This window comes from Aotus nancymaae, unplaced genomic scaffold (assembly GCF_030222135.1).
Source record: "Aotus nancymaae isolate 86718 unplaced genomic scaffold, 86718_ANA_hifiasm-v0.15.2.pri h1tg000044l, whole genome shotgun sequence".
In the NCBI taxonomy this organism is placed as follows: Eukaryota; Metazoa; Chordata; class Mammalia; order Primates; family Aotidae; genus Aotus; species Aotus nancymaae.
The window spans coordinates 5917531-5935416 of record NW_026988458.1 but is presented as its reverse complement, the minus strand read 5'-3'; the positions used below and the strand labels follow the sequence as shown (position 1 = coordinate 5935416).

At 34.8% G+C, this 17886-nt stretch overlaps 1 non-coding gene across 1 annotated transcript; it reads left to right on the top strand.

The window, feature by feature from the left end:
- Positions 1 to 7524: 7524 nt before the first annotated feature.
- On the top strand, positions 7525 to 7631 carry LOC135268858 (U6 spliceosomal RNA). The gene has a single exon (XR_010337194.1). It is a non-coding gene; the product is annotated as a U6 spliceosomal RNA (small nuclear RNA).
- Positions 7632 to 17886: the final 10255 nt, after the last annotated feature.

The window sequence follows — 17886 nt, the reverse complement described above, 5'->3', positions numbered from 1 at the left end:
GTCACTTCTATTCCACGTTGTACTAGAGGTCCTATTCAGGACAATTACGAAAGAAAATAAAATAAAACACATAGATAAGAAAGGAGGAAGTAAAACTATATTAGCATATCACATGATCTTGTACATAGAAAACCATAAAGAAATCCACTAAAAAACATTGGAACTATTATACATATTCAACAAGGATGCAGGACTGAAGATCATGATGGAAAATTGATTTTATTTCTATATGTTATTAATTTAAAAATCCAGTATGAAGAGAAGTATTGAGGGTTGATTTGTGAATGCCAAAAATGATATATTGAAATTCTAATTTCTGGAACCTATGCATGTGACCATATATGGAACTAGGGTCTTTGAAAATATAATTAAAATGTAAGTTAGCATGAGATCCTACTGAAGGAGGATGAGCCCTTAATTCACTATAACTGGTGTCCTTATAAATAAGAGTAGAAGAGACATGGATACACACACACATAAAGAGGGGAACACCACATGAAGACACAGACACACACGCAGACACACACATGATTGCCATGTGACAATGGAGGCAGAGATCGAAGTTATGCGGCTGCAAGCCCAGGAACTCCAAACATTCTCATGAATCATTTCGAAACGACCAGTGAAAGTATGGCCCTATTTACACCTTGATTTCAGACTTGTCTCATTTAGGACTGTGAGAGAATAAATTTCTGTGGTTTTTAAGTCTCTCAGTTTTTGGTTATTTATTATGGCAGCCCTAATACAGATAAAGGAAGACTACTATACTCTCCAAAGATAAACCAATATGCTCCCCTATCAAAATCTCAACTGGTGCTTTGTTTATCTTTCTAGAAATAGACAAGCTGATCCTAACATTTTTACATAAATGCAAGGAACCCAGAATAGCCAGAATGATCTTAAAAAAGTACAAAATTAGAGATCTTATGTATGCTTATTTTAAAACGTCCTGCAAAGCTACAATAATCAAGACATACTGGCATAAGAACAGACATAAATCAATCGACTAGGGTTGAAATTCTATAAAGAAATATATGTGTACATTCAGTTGATGTTTTGGCAAGTGTTCCGGGACGATTCCATGGGGAAAGGAAAGTCTTTGCAATAAATAGTGGTAATGTTAGCATTCATGCAAAAGAATGAATCTGGATTTCTACATCACACCATCCAAAAAATTGACTCAAAATGGAGCAAAACCCTAAATTTAAGAGCTAAAACTATGAAACTCTTTGAGGATAACATAGGCTTCACTTTGTGACCTTGGGTTAGACAATAGTTTCTTAGATAGCATGACAAAAACAGAAGTGACAAAAACAAAACAAATAAAAACATAAATCGGGCTTTATTTAAAAATATGCTTCAAAGTACACTATCAAAAGTGTGAAAAGACAACCTACAGTTTGGGACAAAATTTGTGCAAATTATAAATCTGATAAGAGACTTGTTGGTAGAATATATAAAGAACACCTACAACTCAATAATATAAAGACAAGCAAACCAATTTAAAAATGGGACAAGGATTTGCTTACGCATTATCCAGACAAAATCTACAGTTGACCAATAAACACACAGAAGATGTACAATGTCATCAGTCATAAATAAATGTGAACCAAAACAATGAGATGCTGCTTTTATACCTGTTAGGATGACTATAATAAAAAAAGATTAGCAAATAGCAACTGTCAGTGAAGATGTGGATAAATTTTGAACACTCATGCACTGCTGGTAGAAGTGTAAAATGGAGCAGCTGCTTTGGAAAACAGTTTAGCAATTCATAAAATCTTATACACGCAGTTAGCACATGACCTAGGATTTACAATCCAGGAGAATTGAAACATATGTCCACACAAAAACTTATACCTGAATATTCACAGAAGCATTATTTATAATAGCAAAAAGTAGAAACAACCCAAATGCCCATTAACTAATAACTGGATAAATTAAATATGGTAGATTCATATGGCGTAATGTTATTTAGCAATGAAAATGAATGAAGTAATGATAGATGCTGCAACATGCATGAACATTTAAAACATTAAGCCAAGTGAAAGAAGCAAGTCCCTAAAGACCCATACTGTATGATACCAATGATTCAAAATGTCTGTAATAGGTAACTCTATTGAGACAGAAAGTAGATCAGTGGTTACTTAGAACTAGGGGCATTGGGAGAAATGAGGAATGATTGTTAATGGACAAAAGGTTTCTTTTTGGGGGTGATGAACATGTTCTAAAATGGACTGTTATGATGGTTGCACAACTCTGTGAAAATACCAAAAATCATTGAATTGTTCCTTGAAAAGATTAAATAGTATTTCATGTAAACTCTGTCTCAGTAAAGCTGAATGAGAGACCATTTAGGGATATTCTAGGTAAAAAAAATATATATATATTGAATTCAAATGATAATAGTGGATCTGGAGAGGTGTAGAAATATTCAAGATACACTTGGATGTAACTGGGAGTGGTGCAGGAAAGTATAAATTTAATACTTCTATAATTCTGCCTAGGAGAACACAAGGATTTGAGAGAAAGATGAAAAGTTCAAATCAGGTTCATGATGAATTTGAAGTCCCTATAAAACACAGTAATGAACTTTTTTTTATTATTTAAAATGCTCAATTCTTGTCCTCTGCTTTGGCAATTATTCTACATAATGGGTCGGAGCTCATCTCCCACTATGGAATGCCACTCTCATACATATATAAGACCCAGATTCTATACATGACCTAGATTTTTTATTAACTTTCATTTAAGGTTCAGGGGTAAATGTGCAGGTTAGTTAATACAGGTAAGTTGCATGTCACAGGGATTTGATTTACAGATTATTTTGCTACCCAGATAGTAAGTACCCAATAGGTAGTTTTTTGGTCCTCACCCACCTCCCTCCCTTTACCTTCAAGTACTACTCAGTCTTTGGCTCCCATTTATAAGTAAGAACATGTGGTATTTGGCTTTCTGTTCCTGTGCTAGTTGGCTTAGGATAATGGTCTCCAGCTCTATCCATATTGCTACAAAGGATATCATCTTATTCTTTTTTATGACTGTGTTATATTTCATGGTTTATATGCATCATATTTTCTTTATCCAGTCTACAGCTGATAGGCATTTAGTTTGATCCCATGTCTTTGTTATTATGAATACAGCTGTAATGAACATGCATGTGCATGTCTCTTTATGGTAGAATGATTTATATTTCTTTGGATATATATTGAATAATAGAATTGCTGTGTAGAATGATAATTCTGCTTTGAGTTCTTTGAGAAATTACTAAACTGTTTTCCACGGTTGCTGAACGAATTTAATTTCCCACCAGCAGTGTATAAGTGTTCTCTTTTTCCGCACAACTTCACTAGTATCTGTTATTTTTTAAATTTTTAATGACAGCCATTCTGACTAGTATGAGAGGGTATCTCATTGTGGTTTTGATTTGCATTTCTCTAAAGATTACTGATGTGGAGCATTTTTTAAATATGCTTATTGGCTATGTGTCTGTCTTATCTTACAGGATTTTTATAATTTTAGGTTGGATATTTAAGTCTTTAATCCATCTTGAATTGATTTTGGCTTATGGTGTAAGGAAGGTGTCCAGTTTCAATATTCTACATATAGCTAATCAATTATCCCAGTACCATTCATTGACTAGAGAGGCCTTTTCCCCATTGATTGTTTTTGTTGACTGTCAAAAATCAGATGGTTGTAAGTGTGGGACATTATTTCTGGCCTCTCTATTCTGTTTCATTAGTCTATGTGTCTGTTTTTGCACAAGTACCATGCTGTTTTGGTTACTGTAACCTTGTTGTATAGTTTGAAGCCAGGTAATGTGATGCCTCCTGCTTTGTTCTTTTTGCTTAGGATTGCCTTGGCTATTTAGGCTTTTTTTTTTGTTCCATATGAATTTTAAAATAATTTTTTTCAAATTCTGTGAATAATTTCATTGTTAATTTGATAGGAATATTGCTGAATCTGCAGTTGCTTTGGTCAGTGTGGTCATTTAAAAAATACTGATTCTTCCTATCCATGAGCTTGGAATGTTTTTCCATTTGTTTGTATCATCTTTGATTTTTTGTGCAGTGTTTTGTATTTCTCATTGTAGAGAATTTTTCCCCTTCCTGGTTAGCTGTATTCCTAGGTTTTTTTTTCTTTTTGTGGCTATAGTGAATCAGAATACATTATTGATTTTGCTCTTAGCATAGATGTTGTTAGTATCTAGGAATGAAACTAATTTTTTTTGTACATTGATTTTGTATCCTGAAACTTCATGGAAGTGGTTTATCAGATCTCAGAGCTTTTGCACAGAACCTGTGGATTTTTCTAGGTACAGAATCATATCGTCTAAAACAGGGATAGTTTGATTTCCTCCCTTCCTATTCGGATGCCTTTTATTTTTTTTCTCTTGCCTGATTGTTCTGGCTAGGACTTTCAGCACTATATCAAATAGGAGTAGTGACAGAAGGTATCTTTGTCTTGTTCTGATTTTTAAGGAGAATGTTTCCAGGTATTGTTCATTCAGTATAATATTGGCTGTGGGGTTGTTATAGATGGCCCTTATTATTTGAGGTATATTCCTTCAGTACCTAGTTTATTGAAAATTTTTAACATGAAGGAATATTTAATTTTATCAAAAAATTTTCTGCACCTATTGAGATAATTATGTGGTTTTTGTTTTCAGTTATTTTCATATCATTAATCATATTTACCGATTTGCATATGTGGAAGCCACATTACATCCCGCGGATAAAGCCTACTTGATTGTGGTAGATTAGCTTTTTGATGTGCTGCTAGATATGGATTGCTAGTATCTTGTTGAAGATTTTCGCATCTATGTTCATCAAGTTTTCTCTTTTCTATTTAGTTTCTATTGCCTGAAGTTTTCTTTTTTCATCGTGTCTCTGCCAGATTTGGTGACAGTATGATTCTGGCCTCACAGAATGAGTTATAGAGGAGCCTTTCCTCCTCAAACTTTTGGAATACTTTCAGTAGGTATGGTTCCAGCTCTTCTTTATACATCTGATAATATTTGGCCATAAATCTGTCTAGTCTAGGGCTTTCCTGATTGGTAGACTTATTACTGATTCAATTTCAGAACTTGTTATTGGTCTGTTCAGGGTTTCATTCATCCTGGTTCAATCTTGGGAGGTGGTATATTTCCAGAAGTTTATTGATTTCTTCTAGGTTTTCTAGTTTGTGTGCATAGAGGTATTCATGGTACACCCCGAGGGATTTTTGTATTTCTTTGGGGTCAATGGTAACATATGCTTGGCCATTTCTGATGGTGTTCCTTTGGATTTTCTCTTTTTTCTTTATTAGTCTAGCTAATGGTCTATCTTTCTCATTAATTCTTTCAAAGAAGAAATTTGTGGATTCATTGGCCTTTTGTATATATTTTTTTCACATCCCAGTTTCCTTCAGCTTAGCTCTGATTTTGGTTATTTCTTGTCTTCTGCTAGCTTTGGGGTTGGTTTTCTCTTGTTTCTCTAGTTCCTTTAGTTGTAATATTAGGTTATTAATTTGAGATCTTATAAACTTTTTGATGTAGATATTTAGTGTTATAAACTTCCCTCCTACAGTGCGTTAGCTGTGTCCCAGATATTATAGTATGTTGTATATTTGTTCTCATTAGTTTCAAAGAATTTCTTGATTTATGCCTTAATTTTATTATTTACCCAGAAGTCATTCACAAGCAGGTTGTTTAAATTCCATATAATTGTATAGTTTTGCATTTGTTTGAATGCAAATACAATTCTATGTTACAGAAATCAATACTATTAGTGGCATTATACTGTGGTCTGAGAGTGGGCATGGTATGGTTTCCTTTTTTAAAAAAATCAGTATTTTATGTGTCCAGTCATGAGGTAAATTTTACAGTATGTGGATGTGCAGATGAGAATAATGTATATTTTGTTGTTTTGAGGTGGAGAGTTCTATAGATATTTATTAGGTCCATTAGGTCAGGTGTTGAGTTCAAGTTCTGAATATCTGTTAGTTTTCTGCCTCCATGATCCTGAGACTTCCTCAGCACTGCTGAACTGAGAGTCAGTTAAACATCTTTCCTTATAAATAACCCACTCCTGGTTATAGCTTTATTAGAAGCATGAGATCAGTATGCTAAAACATAGCAAGAGTCATCTTTATTCTGGTTTCCAACAGGTTCCTCATGTCCATCTGAGACCATGTTATCCTGGACTTCTTTGTCCATATCACTATCAGTGTGTTGGTCAAAGCCATTCAACAAGTCTCTAGGAAGTTCCAAAGTTTCCCACATCTTCCTGTCTTCTGAGCCCTCCAAGTCTCTAGAAAGTTCCAAACATTCCCACATCTTCCTGTCTTCTTCTGAGCCCTCCAAATTGTTCCAACCTCTGCTTGTTACCCAGTTCCAATTTCACTTCTGCATTTTTGGGTATCTTTACAGCAGCGTCCTGCTCTCTGTAGCACCAATTTACTGTTCTCATACTGCTAATAAAGACATACCCAGGACTAGGTTATTTATAAAGGAAACAGGTTTAATTGACTCACAGTTCAGCAGGGCTGAGGAGGCCTCAGGAAACTTACAGTCATGGTGGAAGGGAAGCAAACACGTCCTTCTTCACATGGTGACAGCAAGGAGAAGTGCAGAGCAAAGAAGGGACAATATCCCTTATAAAACTATCAGATCTCATGAGAACTCACTATCATGAGAACAATGTGGAAGTAACTGCTCCCATGATTCCATTACCACACACAGGGTCCCTATCATGACACGTAGGGATTATGAGAACTGCAGTTCAACATGAGATTCGATTGGGGACACAGCCAAATCATATAAGGCATTGTCCCCATAAACTTTTCATAAAACATCATCAATGATTTCACCATTCTTCCAAAGCAACAGTGATTTCACCATTCTTCCACCCAGGCTTCACTATAAATTTAATGTTTGTTCTTGCTTCAATTTATAAACTTCACGTTGCTCTGATTGAGCTGTTTTCAAACTGATGTCTTATCCTTCTTAGTGCCTCAAACTGGATCTTGTTCAGGCATATTAACACAAGTTAACATGAGTTTCTTTTGATACAGAAGAAATTTGAAATACATGTAGTTTTAATATGCATTTCTTTGAAACAGGAATTCATCTGGTTTGTACATTGCATTTCAGTTGTATGTTTTATTTTATAAAACTAGTTAGAAGAGGCTTTATCTATGCAAAATCACCTTGAAAAGTAGAATAGTTCATGAAACAAGAATAACAAATCCAAATAGAAGATAATGCTTCAATCAGACTGGGGATTGAGCAGTAAAAGTGGCTTTGTAAACAAAAATCAGATTGACAGAATGTTTTACTGTGTCCTTGTGGAGGATGTAGGTTTATCAGGATAGTTTGGTTTATGATAACTACGAAATTAATCCAACTAAATCCTCTGGTCAACTCAGCAACCTTGTGCTTCTGACTTTACCTCACTAATATATTTGCCCATGAATCAGCATATTTGAGAAGATTTACTGATCAATGAACAAGAACTTGTTTTTGTCTATAAAGTCTATAGCTTTGTGCTCGCTTTGGCCGCACATATACTAAAATTGGAAGGATACAGAGAAGATTAGAATGGCCTCTACACAAGGATGACATGCAACTTCGTGAAGTGTTCCATATTTTTATCATATTTATAATCATTCCAAAGTTTTTATATTTCTAAACTTTTATTCAATAAAACTTCCATATTTTAAATCCTACAGAAATGCACATTTAAATCAAAGTATCTTTTATCTCAAACCAACATGCACACATTGAATTATTATCAAAGAAACTTTTTTAACATGCTATTTTGTGGAGAAATACTTGCACATATTTTTTGGTCAATAAATGTATTTCTACATGTAAAAAGTCTATAGCTTTATTTTACATTATAGATAAAGTAATATTTATATTATATTTAAAGAAAAATTTTAAAGATTTTTAAAAATGTCATGATTAATCACTAATTATTAGGAAAAAACAAATCAAAACCACAATACAATATCACCTTGCAACCATTAGGATGGCAACCATAAAAAAACAAATAACAAATGTTGGTGAAAATGTGGAAGAAATTGAAATTCTTGTGTATTTTTGGTGTGAATTTTCATAGTAGCCACGATGAAAGATACTATAGCAATATAGAAATATTAAAAATAGAATTCCTATATGTTTCAGCAATTATACCTGTGGGTATATATCTAAAAGATTTGCATACTCATGTTCATAGCAGCATTATTCACAACAGCCAAAATGTGGAGGCCGCCCAAGTGAACATTGATGGATGGATGAACAAAATATTGTTTTGGTTGGTCAGTGTGCCAGAGAAAAGGAGAAACTGGGGAAATATCTATATCTTTCATTGATATATCAAGAAAAGATAACATCTTTTCACAGAGAATATATATGGGCTATAACAGCTAGATATTACTAAGTAATTATACATATCTATATAATTACCGCATATATATGGGGAGTTGCTATTTTAGTGGGTATAGAGTTTCATTCTTGCAAGCTAAAAAGGTTCTGGAGATTGATTGCACAACAATGTGAATATACTTTAAATGACTGAACTGTACACTTAAAAATGGTTATGATAGTAACTTTTAAAGTTTTGGGTTTTTAAATCACATTTAGAAAATCTAGGGCTGGAAGAAACATTGTCAGCATAGAAGACGGTCCTGGGAATTCAAACACCTTTCTCTGCCACCAGTTAGTGGAAAAGACCTTAAAGAAAATATATCTTTTCAAAAAGAATAAAGATAAGACTCAAGAGTCAAATTACTCAATGTAGTCAAACAACTGAACCAAAACTCATTTTTTTCCGAGTGCTAGTCCGGGACTTTGTTTCACACACTGCTGTCCTCTTAAGCCTTCAATAACACACATATCCTCTTTGAGGTGCAAAATTTGTGACCTGCAGAGGTTTACAAAATGTAATAGGTTCCCTTGTTTGGGACAGGGTGAGAGTTACAAATGCACAAGTCAATGATATTAAAAAGAAATTGCAGTGTGACTTTAAAAATAATGAAGATGATAAATTGTGTAATATATGTGTATTTTACCATATTTTTTAAAGTCAAAAAGTGCTTTTGATAAAGGATTGAAGATTAGTGTTCTGAAATGCTGAATTTTTAATAGTCACTCTAGAGTACAGTTTATACTTACTTGATTTGACTTGTTATCCTTGGTTAATTGTTGTTAGTGTTGGTGGTTGCTAGTGATTATGAGATTTTCACATGAATTTTACACATCATGATTACTTGTCCTGAATGTGGAAATATCAGCCTTGGTCCAGATTGTGTTTAAATTTTGAAATTGTTAAAAGCTCATTATTCAAGTTAAAGTATGTAAACAGTTGTTGCCATGAGATAATAGATCATGCTTTTGGTTAAAATTCTGGAAATCACCCCCCAGTTTTTGTTTACTTTTTAATAACCAGAGGCTTATATTTAAAATAGACAAAAAATTAGGAAGTGCATTTTAAATTTAGTAAATTTAGAAGTAACTAACAACAAGTACAATTATGAATTCATACTGTCTCCACTACTGGAAATGTTTTATGACTGAAAGTATCTAAAACAGATTTTATGAATTTTCATATAAAATTATATTTCTGTTTTAGCAATCAGTCATGGTAATAAAACAATTTGAGGACAAGAGTCTTCATATTTGAGTAGCAGAAAAATACAAGAGAAATCTTTGATCCCCGATAGAGTACTAAACAAAATATAATTTAATATACACACACATATGCACACACTTTTTCTATTGGTTTTTTTTTTTCCCCACAATGGATACCATGGATAAATTCTCCATAGTGAGATGGTTGAGTTGAAGTACAGATTTGTTTTTAATGTTTCTAGTATTGTTAGATTCATTTCTAAAACAACCTTATTATTTTACATTTTCAAGAACATCCTTTGCTCACATTTTAATTAACGATATATAATATATATCAGTGTTAGCTATCTTGATTTAATTTCATTACCTGTATTATTTTGGCTTATTCCTTTTTGAATTTCTTTGGATGAGTGTTAATTCTTTTGAGCATCATTGTGTTTGTATGACAGCTTTGTTTTCAATGCTATTTTTTTTAATGAGTACTGCTTTGGTTCGCATGTTTCAGTGTAAGTTGTTTCTCCTTTTGTGGCTTTCTAAGTAGTTTCTAACCTCAGTTTTGCATACGATACAAACCTGATCTATGAATGTGTTTTTACATTTTCAAGTAAGCAATTCTTTGATCATTTTTTATGAGATTTATTTTTTAATGAGATTATAACTAATGAATGGTATATGTCAGTTAGGTATTACTAAGAAGTCAGACTAAAGAACAACAAAACAAACTTAGGTAGAATGAGACAAACCATCATGACAGTAAATAGAACCATCTGCTGATTACTTAGAAGACACTAGCAAAACAGGTAAGTTTTTTTTTTTTTTTTTTTTTTTTTTTTGAGACGGAGTTTCGCTCTTGTTACCCAGGCTGGAGTGCAATGGCATGATCTCGGCTCACCGCAACCTCCGCCTCCTGGGTTCAAGCAATTCTCCTGCCTCAGCCTCCTGAGTAGCTGGGATTACAGGTATGCGCCACCGTGCCCAGCTAATTTTTTGTATTTTTAGTAGAGACAGGGTTTCACCATGTTGACCAGGATGGTCTCGATCTCTTGACCTCGTGATCCACCCGCCTCGGCCTCCCAAAGTGCTGGGATTAACAGGCGTGAGCCACCGCGCCCGGCCCCAAAACAGGTAAGTTTTAGCTATTCTTTCAAGAGTAGGCAGGAGAAATCATATGCAGACAACTTTTTTAAAAAAATACCTAAGCACGGATGCAAAATAAATGGAAAACCAGATGAGAAACTATTTTGCATAAATATTTGAAGTAAAATTTGAAATCGTTTAAATGATCTTATACAATAGAATTTAACTCCATGACACTGGAGTTTTCTTTTTTCTTTCTGACTTTTTTTCCTCTGTTTTAATTTTTGTATGCCTAGTACCTAGAGCAATACTGAAAGACTGAATGGTGAATACCCTTCCTCTGCAATTGCTTTACCTACTTTGTTATTTCATTTTTCTTGTACTCAAGAGAAATGTACGTATACACCAATTTCCCCTTAATTTTACTGCACAAATTTATTCATAATACCCTCTTATCTGTTTAGGATCTGTAATAACTCTAATATGTCCCCTTTTTAAAATTTGTTATTGAAATTTTATAGTTTCTCTATTTTTACTTTGTCTTACTACAAATTATTAATTTTATTTATTTCAAATAATCAATTTTTAATTCTCTTTATTATATAGTAATTTATTTCATTAATCTCTTCTTTTTTATATTTCTTGCTCTTATCTTTAAGCTTAATTTGTTTTCACCTTTTAACTTTTTAGGGCATTGTGAACTTTATGCTCAGATTATTTCTTTCGATTCTTTTTATAACATGCAGTCAAAGATACCATTTTTTTCTCATAAAAATAGCTTTAAATGCATTTTACAAGATTTTATATCCTCTATTTTCATCTTATTCTGACAACTCTTTCTATATGCAATAATATCATCAGACCTTACCTGGGTCAATTTTTCTCAGCACTTTTTTTTCTTTCTTTTCTTTACTTTATATTTTTTCCTTTTTTTTTTTTTCAAAAAGCTACCCAAATAGATTTTCTCAGCATTTTAACCTAGGACTTGATTAACACTTTCTTTTTTTTCTCCCTATTTTTTTTCTTTTTTATTATACTTTAAGTTCTGGGGTACATGTGCAGATCATGCAGGATTGTTACATAGTTATACACATGCCATGGTGGTTTGCTGCATCCATCCCCCGTCATCCACATTAGGTGTTTCTCCTAATATTATCCCTCCCCAATTCCCCCACCTCTTGCTATCCCTTCCCTAGGCCCCACCCCCCAATAAGCCCTAGTGTGTGATGTTCCTCTCCCTGTGTCCATATGTTCTCATTGTTCAACACCCACTTAGCAGTGAGAACATGCAGTGTTTGGTTTTCTGTTCTTGTGTCAGTTTGCTGAGAATGATGGTTTCCAGCTTTATCCATGTCCCTGCAAAGGACATGAACTCATCCTTTTTTATGGCTTCATAGTATTCCATGGTGTATACATGCCACATTTTCTTTATCCAGTCTATCATTGATGGGCATTTGAGTTAGTTCTAAGTCTTTGCTATTGTAAACAGTGCCGCAGTGGACATACATGTGCGTGTGTCTTTATAATAGAATGATTTATAATCCTTTGGGCATATATCTAGTAATGGGATTGCTGGGTCAAATGGTATTTCTACTTTTGGATCCTTGAGGAATCACCACACTGTCTTCCACAATGGTTGAACTAATTTACACTCCCACAAACAGTATAAAAGTGTCCCTATTTCTCTACATCCGCTTCAGCGTCTGTTGTCTCCAGATTTTTTTTTTTTTTTTTTTTGAGACGGAGTTCCGCTCTTGTTACCCAGGCTGGAGTGCAATGGCGCGATCTCGGCTCACCGCAACCTCCACCTCCTGGGTTCAGGCAATTCTCCTGCCTCAGCCTCCCGAGTAGCTGGGATTACAGGCACGCGCCACTGTGCCCAGCTAATTTTTTGTATTTTTAGTAGAGATGGGATTTCACCATGTTGAACAGGATGGTCTCGATCTCATGACCTCGTGATCCACCCGCCTCGGCCTCCCAAAGTGCTGGGATTACAGTCTCCAGACTTTTTAATGATCGCCATTCTAACTGGAGTGAGATGGTATCTCAATGTGGTTTTGATTTGCATTTCTCTAATGACCAGTGATGATGAGCATTTTTTCATATGTTTGTTGGCCTCATAAATGTCTTCTTTTGAAAAGTGTCTGTTCATATCCTTCACCCACTTTTGAATGGTTTTTTTTTTTTACTTGTAAATCTGTTTTAGTTCTTTGTAAATTCTGGATATTAGCCCTTTAATATCCCATTTGTCTATTTTGGCTTTTTTGCCATTGCTTTTTGGTGTTTTTTAGTCATGAAGTCCTTGCCTATACCTATGTCCTGAGTGGTATTGCCTAGGTTTTTTTCTAGGGTTTTTATGGTGTTAGGTCTTATGTTTAAATCTTTAATCCATCTGGAGTTAATTTTTGTGTACGATGTAAGGAAGGGGTAGCCATGTGTTTCAGCTGTCTGCACATGGCTAGCCAGTTTCTAACTGCAGTTTCAGGTCTTTCATAGATTAAGAAACATTATTCTTTTTTCCTGTAAGTTTGTATGTCATTGCCTCTGTTTAATCTATATCCTGTCCCTCTTTTTATGTTCCCATTTTTCTTGCATGTGAGTTGCAAAACACTCTGAGTTTTGAGGTTTTACTTCTATTTGAGCCTGCAGGTCGGTAACTCAGAGCTCAAAAATGACCATCCTTTTCTTTAATATATGTATTAAATTGTTTACTTGAAAACTACAGAGATTTTTTTAGTTCCTAAAACATTTCTTCAATTGAATCTTAAGTCCTCTATTCATTTTTAAAGTTCAAGTTGTCTCTATCTCTTTGTGTTGTGTGTATGCTGGTATGTTCTGTGTTCTCCTTCTTTGACCACTTATCTCTCTTAAACACCTCCTGTGTTTTATTTGATGGCTCAGCTGGTGCAGTCTAGCCTCAGGAGGGGGGAAATCAAATACTGTGTAACCCTGTGAGCCAGGACTGGACTAGCAGGGAAACTTCTAGTCTACTCTGAGGCATTTGGGGGAGGCTTTTGTTTCTTGTGATCCCCTGATAGTCTTTCAGCTTTAGGGACAGGAAAGACTAACTCTAAACATTTAATTCCTTTGTGGGTGCTCAGAGGCCCAGGAGCCTTGGCATATTCCTGTGAGGCTGATGTGAGCCACTGCCTGGGGTTCACAGATTTCTGTTTAACCATTCTACTTAGGGTCTCAAAGGGCCTTAAGTAGAATGGTTAAACAGAATAGCTTAAATTATGAAAAATAACTTTATATTAAAACTGTATGTAAGACTCTTCTTAAAAAATGAATTAGTTTTTCTAGCTTGTGAATGTTGACCTTTTCTCTTTACACCATAGTTTCAAAAAGTAGACATTAGGAAAAATTCTGAAAGAACATTTAAAACTCTTTTATACAAAGTTCTTTGGTTACAATTCTTACAACTAGCAGAATTAGGATGTTTTTGGATTCCCAATCAAACTGCTAATCAAATTAGCAGAATTAGGATATCTTTGGGTGAATTAACACTTCATATTGTCTCACACTGGTGTAAAAAGTAAGGAAATACTATGGCCCAAATAACAAGCATGAAGAGTTAAGCAATCCAGAGGGACAATTGTGTCCTTACAGACCCCGTTTCCCTCCAGAATCCTGTTCTCACCTCAGTGGTTCAGTCTGGGGCTGACAGCTGTTGGAGGATGGCAGTTCTCGATGATCTCGGGCAGGCTTATAATGTCTAGTGGAAGAAGAGGAGCATCCCTTTCTTGTCAATCTCTGTAAGAATGAGGAACTCTTTCTTAGCAGTCCCCCCAGGAGACTACCTCACAAACGACTGTAAAAAGCTTCTCACATTTGTACACCCTTAGCAATCAGTGGTGATGTGGATAGAGTCATTATGAGCAGATTCCATGATAAGGACTTCCCCAAAGTGTGAGATTATGTCAGCATCTCACAGAGATAGATATCTAAACAAGGCCAACTTCTAGATTTGAAGCAAGAAAGATTCTGTTAAGATGGTGAAGCAAAATTAGGCAAACAGATACTTCTGACTTCAGAACCTGCACTCCTAACCCTATCCTCTTCTCAAAATTTAATTAGCTAAATTTCAAATAAATCAGTGCAAATCAAAACCACAGTGAGACACCACCTCATGCCAGTTAGAATGGTGATCATTAAAATATCAGGAGACAACAGATGCCGGAGAAGATGAAAAATAGGAATGCTTTTATATTCTTGCTGAGAGTGTAGACTAGTTTAACCGTTGTGGAAGACAGTGTGGTGATTCCTCAAGGATCTAGAAATAGAAATACCACTTGATCCAGCAATCCTGTTACTGGGTATATACCCAAAGGATTATAAGTCACTGTATTATAAAAACACATACACATGTATGTTTATTGCAGCACTGTTCACAATAGCAAGACTTGGAACCAACCTAAATGCCCATCAATGATAGACTGGATAAAGAAAATGTGGCACATATGCATCATGGAATACTATGCAGCCATAAAAAAGGATGAGTTCATGTCCTTTGCAGGGACATGGATGAAGCTGGAAACCATCATTCTCAGCAAACTGACACAAGAACAGAAAACCAAACACCACATGTTCTCACTGATAAGTGGGTATTGAACAATGAGAACATATAGACACAGGGAGAGGAACATCACATATTAGGGCTTATTGAGGGGTGAGGGAGGTAGGGAAGGGATGGCAGGAGGTGGGGGAATTGGGGAGGGATAGCATTAGGAGAAATACCTAATGTAGATGATGGGTAATGGGTGCAGCAAACCACTGTGGCACGTGTCTACCTATGTAACAAACCTGCACGTTCTTCACATGTACCCCAGAACTTAAAGTATAATAAATAAATTAAAAAAAATTTGCAGACTTCATTTTTAATTTTAATTATAATGTTTTTTGTTTTCTGGATACAAAACAGATGCACATATTTTCAGGGTATATGTGATAATTTGATACATCATATAATATGTAAAGAACAATTCAGGGTAACTGGGGTATTAATCACCTTAAATATTTATCTTTTCATTTTGTGGTAGCATTAAAATGATTCTCTTCTAGCTATTTTGAAATGTACAATAGATTAATGCTAATTATAGTTGCCCTACTGATCCGTTAAGCATTAGGTTTGATTTTTCTAACATTAATCAACCTCTCTTTATTTCCCCTTCTTCCCACCCTTCCTGGCCTCTGGTAACCGCCAATCTACTCTCTATATTCATAAGACCCACCTTTTTAGCTCCCATATATGAATGAGAACATGTGATATTTGTCTTTTTATGCTTGGCTTATTTCACTTAACATTATGATGTCTAACTGGTGAGAATGTGGAGAAAGGGAACCCTAGTGCACTGTCAGTGGGAATGTAAATTAGTACAGACACTATGGAAAACGGTATGGAGGTTCCTCAAAAAACTAAAAACAGAACTACCATACTTGAGCAATTCCATTACTAGGTCTGTATCCAAAAGAAAGCAATCAATGCATCAAAGAAATATCTTCGTGTTTATTCAGCACTATTCACAATAGCTAAAATATGGAATCAACCTAAGTGTCCATCAATAGATGAATGAATTTTCAAAGTGTGGTATAAAACAGCGAACTACTATGCAGCCATGTATAAAAGAAAATCCTGTCATTTGTAGCAACCTGGATGAGCCTGGAGAACATTATATTAAGTGAAATAAGCTAGGCACAGAGAGACAAATACTATGTAATCTCACTCAGGTGTGCAATCTCAAAAAGTTGATCTTATAGAAGTAGAGAGTGGGAGAGTGGTTATGAGAGACGGGGTGGTTTGTCACCTGGTACAAAGTCAGGGTTAGATGGGAGGAAGGAGTTCCAGTGTTCCATTGCACAAGAGGGTGACTACAGTTAACAATAATATATTGTATATTTCAAAATAGCTAGAAGAGAGGAATTCAAAGTTCTCACCAGGTAGAAATGATAAATGTCTAAGGTGATAGATATGCTAGTTTTCCTAATTTGATCATTACATATTGCATAGGTATATTGAAACATCACACTATACCTCACAAATATGTATAACTATGTGTCAATTAAAATGTTTTAAATTAAAAATTATATACAGTGATTAAAATTAAGCCTTTTGAATCAAGTTTAACTATAACAACTTACTGTACATTATATATATATATATATACACATATATAACATTTCTCTAAGAAAACAGTATGATATTTTTCTGAAATGTAATACTTACCTATATCATACTATTTTCCATGTTCTTGTGTTAGGGTACCAGTTTTATCTAGATATACTTTTAGGTACATTCACAGATCTAGAACAGCTGTTGTCTCCAAGCTTGACTGGTCTAAATCCTTGTTAAAAACTCCCTTTTCCTCAAAGAAAAGGGGCATAGGAGAGAGTCCCCAAACCTCTAATTCTTTATAGCACTATTTAGCCAGAAATTTATAATTCATTTTTAAAAATATTTTCGAGGTTGTCAATGTAAGTACATAGTCAGAGAGTGAATGTTTATTTTCTGCTGTTTCTGACGCCTGGACAAACTCACAGGTTATATTATTTCCAATCCTATCTGCCTATTTCTGAGTGGATAGAATAGTTTTATCAATTACAAAGCACTAGTATCTCAACGTACTTATTAAGTGACAGAAAAATATGCTTTACACTTACATTAAGAAAAAGGTGTATGTAAAAAGCAGCTAAATACCAACAGTAAACACTGAATATATAATAAGATCGCTGCACAGTCTGTGGCTCAGATACAGTGGCCTTTTGTCCCTGAATAAACTTGTGATGTGGTATATTATTCAATGAATATGAATATGCTTCTCGTTTAGCAGAATTTCTGTGAAATTGTTGCCAAACCATTTCCTCTTCGGGAAACAGATTCTTGATTTATGGAGTAATAACTTCCTTTTGTTCATCTAAAAAGAAATTCAAGAATCATGAATGTCACTTTATTTTCTACCTGTCTTTAGAGAAAATGCAACTGTCAGATCTCTGTGGAGGACGTGCACATTGCAATCCCTGCTTGCTGTCCCTCTGGTCATGGGGACGTGATGCCTGCCCTGCGTGGAAGAAGCACTTGCCCATTTTATGCATGGCACAGCTCACTGCTGCAACCGACATCTAGTACTGGTTTAAAAATAGCTGAGCATAGCCTTTCCAGTGACTCTGTTTTGATATGGTCAGGCATGAAGGCCTCTGCC